Source organism: Egretta garzetta, unplaced genomic scaffold (genome assembly GCF_000687185.1).
Source record: "Egretta garzetta isolate BGI_Z169 unplaced genomic scaffold, ASM68718v1 scaffold415, whole genome shotgun sequence".
Taxonomy (NCBI): Eukaryota; Metazoa; Chordata; class Aves; order Pelecaniformes; family Ardeidae; genus Egretta; species Egretta garzetta.
Window position 1 is genome coordinate 1,663,556 of NW_009259686.1, and position 6,061 is coordinate 1,669,616.

Genomic DNA, 6,061 nt, shown 5'->3' on the forward strand with positions numbered 1-6,061 from the left:
GAAAAATAGAGAAAAACGCAGGAAGCAATAGTTTAGCATTGCATTCAGCCTGCCAAGTGTTCAGCTCCTTAGGTTTCTGCACTAGTAAGGACATCCACGATAACACAGCTGAATGGGAATGAATGGAAAGGACAGTAATTCAAAGGGATTTCAAGTATCTGAATCTCAAGAGTGGAGCCTTCAGCCCTGAGTTTGCTTCCCAGACTCCTGGAGGACGGCTTCCAAATGGGATCTGAAGCAGCCTGTACCCAAAGTGGGAATGTCCCTATGTGACAAAAGACGATGCACTGAAAACCCACTGCTGTGAGTCTGTAACCCACTGCTGCTCAGAGAGCATATGTTCCCAAAGCGGCGATCATCATTTCAGTCCCTGCCCTGCCTGCCTTGTTTCTGTTCTGAGTCCAGGCTTGCTGGGGCAAGGTTGTTGGCCCTAGCCAGCGCCAGGCAGACGTGCTTTTGGGGGGGTTTGGTCATCCTGTCCTGCAGTATGTATAATTAATCATCTATTTGTTGTAGAACAACTTTAATAAGGAAGACCGAACGTCTCCCCAGAAAGCCTGGAAAGCTGGTAAACATGGATGCAAATGGGGTACCTCAGCCAGAGGAGAGAGGTGAACCCGTGAGCTGAAAGTGCATTTGCCTTCTGTGCAGGTCTCTCCCAAACTTTGATGTTGCACCTCCTGCTATCTTTGAGAAGCAAAAAGGAGCAATCCTTTCCCATATTTTCAAGAAGATAACTGCAGGCATATCTCATGGCAAGGGGAGTTGAGGAAGCTCCTTCCTACACTGCTAAGAAACTGGGTTTACGTCCAGTACTTCACCCTTCAGTGTTTATTAACCTGGGTTGGCCAATTAAGAGATGTTTATAGGGATGTTAATTATTATCAGCTCCCAGGTGCACATTTGAAGAAAAAAAAAAAAGTACAAAATATTGGTCTTTTTTCTCCTCTTCTCCCTAAAGCCTGGTGTCCTTGCATCCTGACTTGACCTGCAGTCACACAAACAGCTGACTTTGCTTTTAAGACAACCGGAGAGCAGACACCTCAGAGCTGATGGGGAATGGGATTCAGTGGCTTAGTGTAGAGGAAAAGGCATGAATCTCTTCATATTATAAAGGAAATTTGATAAACATTATTTAAGTAATAATCAGTTACAGTCGGTTTTCATTAAGAGTGTATGTGTCAGGGGGTTTAGGGTTTTTTTTTTCCTAGCTGATCTGCCCCAATGTCTGCAGCATCTTCTCCGAGAGCAGCAATGCTGGAGATCAAAATGTAGGCGGAGCTTAATCCTTTCACCACCGTGTCTGGCACGATGTGCAGAATGAACGTGCTCATGGCCCTGGGCCACCCCATGTCAGTACCAAGGCCCGCAGAGCTGCTCTGCACCTGCGGGGGGGATCGCTGCCCCGTGCTCGCTAACCCGCCTGCACCAAAAGGGCCCGCTGCACTAGAAGCTACTTAGCGGGAAATGTATTTAAGCTAAATGCAATTATTCTTTTTCCGGCACAGCCAAATCGGACAGATTAATACAGGGGTGGGTATCATCAATCTGATTGCTCCTCAAAAGCTTTTCCATTTTCTCTTTATAGTGAGTGATGGTAACTCACAGCTCGTTTCTGCTGAATCCTTCCCACACCTCACTGATTTACTGGGGGGGGTGGGGGGATACCCAAGGAAAAGATTGTTCCTATTATACAGCCTTCAAGACCTTTGAAATTCAGGGTACTTTCCACAAGCTCTGTACTTTGGTTTCAGAAAAAATCAATGAAAAGGTCTTTTAATTTGTTTTGGATAATGGGATATCTGCCTTAAATGACAGGCGTGAATATATTGGGTTGGTTCAGTGCTGCCTGGAAATTTAATCACATGGAGAAGAAAAGTACTGAGTACCCTTAAGCTCACCTTGAGTACACATATTAGTAATTGACAGCGTCTAGACAGATGGTGATCTGGAAAGTAAAGTCTGGGAAAAATAAACTTACAGATATTAAACTGAGCTGCATTTCCCAGTGGTAATAACGTGGGAAAGGGGGTTTTAACTTCCATAGAAGCTGACAGAACAGTTGCCAGCAGTTTCGTTTGGAACCTGCCCCCTCTTTAAGAAGTGTATCTTTTTAAACGTTTCACATAAAAAGCCACCGAAGTTTGTAGAACCTGAAAAACTACCACAAAAAGTAATCTGATGGTAAGATGAGTGTTTGTCTGGGTATGTGCAACTCAGGCAATCAAGTTTTTCTTCTTTCCTCTGGAAGGACTCTAATTTAGAGTCCTTTTATGAGACCCAAATCACAGTGTATCCTCAGCGTGTGGTTACTGTTGTTCACAGGAATAAAAAACCAAGGATGGGGTGCACTGTTGATCAGTTGGTGATCTCTGAGCTTCGGCACAGCAGCATTCCTGATCATCTTATGCTGAAACTGCATCTCTTACGCTTCTCATCAAGAAGGTGGTTTGCTATAGAACAATTGTAATCTAAACAAAGTTTAAACTTACGGCGTATGAGCAGGGAAAAGATTACTGTTGCCCTAGTTTTACAGTCAAGCTTGAGTTAAGGTTTTCCGAAAGATCTGAGAGAGCGGGTCGCTGTGCTCTCCTTCAATTTAGTGTTCTTTGCCCTTCTGTAGTACTTAAGGACTACTAAAAACACAGAGGTACTAGAGGGATAAAAGGTTGAAAATGTGGACAGAAGTAGGAGTCTGCAAGTTTTTCAGGAGCCCTTCTGTTTCAGAAACATGCAGAGTGTGCCTGCCAGGGTGGGCAGCGTCTGTGTGGATAAATGCAGCGTGGGCTGGAGGACGATGACGTGAGCCACGTCCTTCTGCACTGCTTGCCCTGGAGACAGAGCAGCCATGCAGTTGTGGGGACAGCCCAAACGCTGGGGCTCAGTCCCTTGCTGTGCAAGAGTCTGGGACATTCTCAGGAGGATGCTGGCTGACCCACCTCCCTGGCGCTGGCCGGGCACCCTCGTCACGAGGCATTTGGGCTTCATGATGGGATTACCTGGCCAAGCAAACTGCTCACGTGATACATAGAAGTGATATTGGCACAAAGATGCACATGAGCTGAAGCTTTCTCTCATTTTGCTCTGAAGCTTTCCCAAAGCCCAGGCCTGGGAGCAGGCTTATTCCTTGAATGGGCAAGGGCCAGACAGAGAGAAAGACTTTTCTTTCCAAATCGGAGGAAGAATTGTGTGGGGATTACACAGCTAGAGCTGATCACGTGTAGGAACAGTGAGCTCGGTGGAAGCAGTACCAAGTTTGCACAAGTCTGTGCCTACTAAATACATGCAGCCAGCCTGCACAGTTAGGATAAGCTAGAACAGGACTTCTGCTCCCTTGCTATAAACCTGCATTTATCAGCAGGACTAGGATGGGATAAAGGCTGGTAACTTTATAGTCATCATGGAGATGAAGGGACTATTTTGATGGTAAGAAAGACCATGTTCTCTAGTGCACCTGGGTAACCACAACTACCTGCAGCAGCAAATACACCTGCGCTGCCCTGACCTCCTGTGAACCAGCGTCAAAGCTTGCCTGGATTCTAAGCAAGCCCTGGACTGTCTGCAGGCCGATTTTCAGCCAGTTCCTAACAAAATTAAGTATTACACTGTCATCTTGTCAGCCTGACAGCTTCCACCCATAACTTTTGAACCCGATGACCCCAAACAAATTTGACAGAGGGACCAAAGATTCAATTATGCTAAGTTCCGACAGGATGGATGCAAGTAGGCAATGGGTGGGAAGAGACACTGCTAGTCTCTCTGTGGAAAGGAAGCGGGCCATGTGATGTCTATATTCAGTTTTTATATCATCACAAACAATCTTTGTAGTACTTCAATAGTTTTTATACTGTTTCTTTATTAGACCCCAAAGAATTCATGAGGGAGGGGGAAGCCAAGGCCCAGCTTCGCAATTTCTGCTATGTGAGACCATGGTTTTAATCAAGCAGGTAGAAGTTCTGAATGAGGGTTTTTTAAGTGACAAGAACCTCCAAGAGTAAGTGGAAAAATGTAAATCCCCTCTGTGCAATGTCAGGAGGGAGGGAGGAGGCTATTTGGAATTTGGGACACCATATTCCCAGGGAGAAGGAATGAGCAGGCTTAAAAAAAAAGAATGTTGCGAGGGGTGGGTGAGTGCGAAATGGGGGGTGGCCAAGAAAAAAACACTAACAGTGTTAAAAGGATCTACTTAGAAAAAGTTTAAGCTTCTTTCTGCATAGCGAGGTTTTCTTCTCTTACTGGAACAGAGCTTCTGAGAGACCAACCATTTAAAAAATACTGAAGCGCTCCCTTGGCACCTGGGAGGGACCCTTCGAGAAAGTGTTAGTTTTGCAGGAAAGAGCAAATCGCAGGCTTTATCATGGGGTCAGGCAAGAGCAGGGAATGCAGAAGGACAACCCATTGGGGAGGCTGGGTGCTATCTACTGGCAGCAAGATGCCTCATCTCCGCTGTATGGAGAGTCTGCAGCCTCACCGAGCAGTTGAAGCCACCGCAGCCTGGTGCCGGGAGCCGGCACTGCAGGTGCTGGAACTTAGCGCCATCCCTCAGGAAGGCCACAAGACGTTTTGAACAGGCTTCTCGTGCAAATCACGGTTATGGAGAAGAGTTTCATCTGGCTGAAGATAAACCTTTCTTCCTTAACTGCTGTGCGTAAAGAAGTTAACTGTGAACGTGGTAATTTTACAAAGTCAGGCAAGCCTCCTCCGCTCCCCAAAGAAGGGCTCCACAAGGCACTGGGAGGGAGCAGGGTTAAGCTGTATGTGAGACAGTGTCTTTGAAGGAGCATTTTCTGGAAGTTCCCGAGAGGAGGCTGGTGCGTGGCAAGAGTTTTAGTATCATTGCAGTGAAGTACTCAGTGAGTGCCTTGTCCGAGTGCTTTGGTTAAGTTACAGCTTGTCAAGTCACACCAGACCCCCTGTTAAATTAGCTGTACAACTATTATTAACTAATGGGGTATAAAATAAAACTAAAACCAGAATGTACCTCACTTGAACTGGAGGGAAAAAACTCCCTCTGCCCATTCAACATGGCAACACTGGAATGGGTTGCCCAGGGAGGTAGTGGAGGCCCCATCCCTGGAAGCCTTCAAGGCCAGGTTGGACAGGGCTCTGCGCAACCTGATAAAATTAAAGGTGTCCCTGCTCACTGCAGGGGGGTTGGACTAGATGACCTCTAAAGGTCCCTTCCAACCCAAAGCATTCTATAATGATTCTATGATTCCTAGTGGTGAGTCATCCTGATGGCCAAGAGGAAGAGAGGAGAGCGGGTTACTGGCAGCCTACTGGTTTACGCTCTTCAGGTGAGCTCTGTGCCTTTCACTGCACTGATCTACTGCTCCCCATAATTTTGGTGGCACTATGGTGGCCCATGCTCTGCCACAACCCCCCATCAGCTGGGAGCAGCCATACCTGCTGCGTTGGCTGAGGCTTTCCTCTGGGTCACTGCCTCCAAGCACCAAGCATCCCATGGCAAACGGACCCCTGTCCCACCCCCAGGTGGCACGAAGGGGAGAGGGAAAGCGAGAAGCAGCCCCCCGATGCCGATGACATCCCCCTGCTTGGATGGAGCTGGTGCTTTCCCTGAACAACCCATACGAAAGGGAATGGCTTCAGGTTTTCATTTCTCTAAGGGTGGCTCTTGGCAGGTGAGTTGGGCCTCTGAGAAGTTCAGTCCCTCTTGGTGGGGTCATTTAGTGCACGGAAGTGCAGTAAGGTCAGGGCAGGATTACAGTCTGACCTGAAGTTTTGTCCTTAGCACATGCAAAGACCAGTAAGGATCAATGACTCCAGTGGAGTAAACTGGCAAGACAGCATCAATTTACTTTTTATTTTAACTCACTTTAGCCAGGGTCTGTTAGTTCATCCTATGTTTCACCCACCCCGAGGCCGGACACTTGTTCTTTTTTCTCCTGCCCTCCTCCTGCCCCCAGACTTTCCTCCAAGCGTGGGTGTAAGTGGTCTCCAGTCATGCCATTTACACATAGAATCATAGAATCATAGAATCACTTTGGTTGGAAAAGACCTTTGAGATCATCGAGTCCAACCTTTAACCTAACCCTGCCAT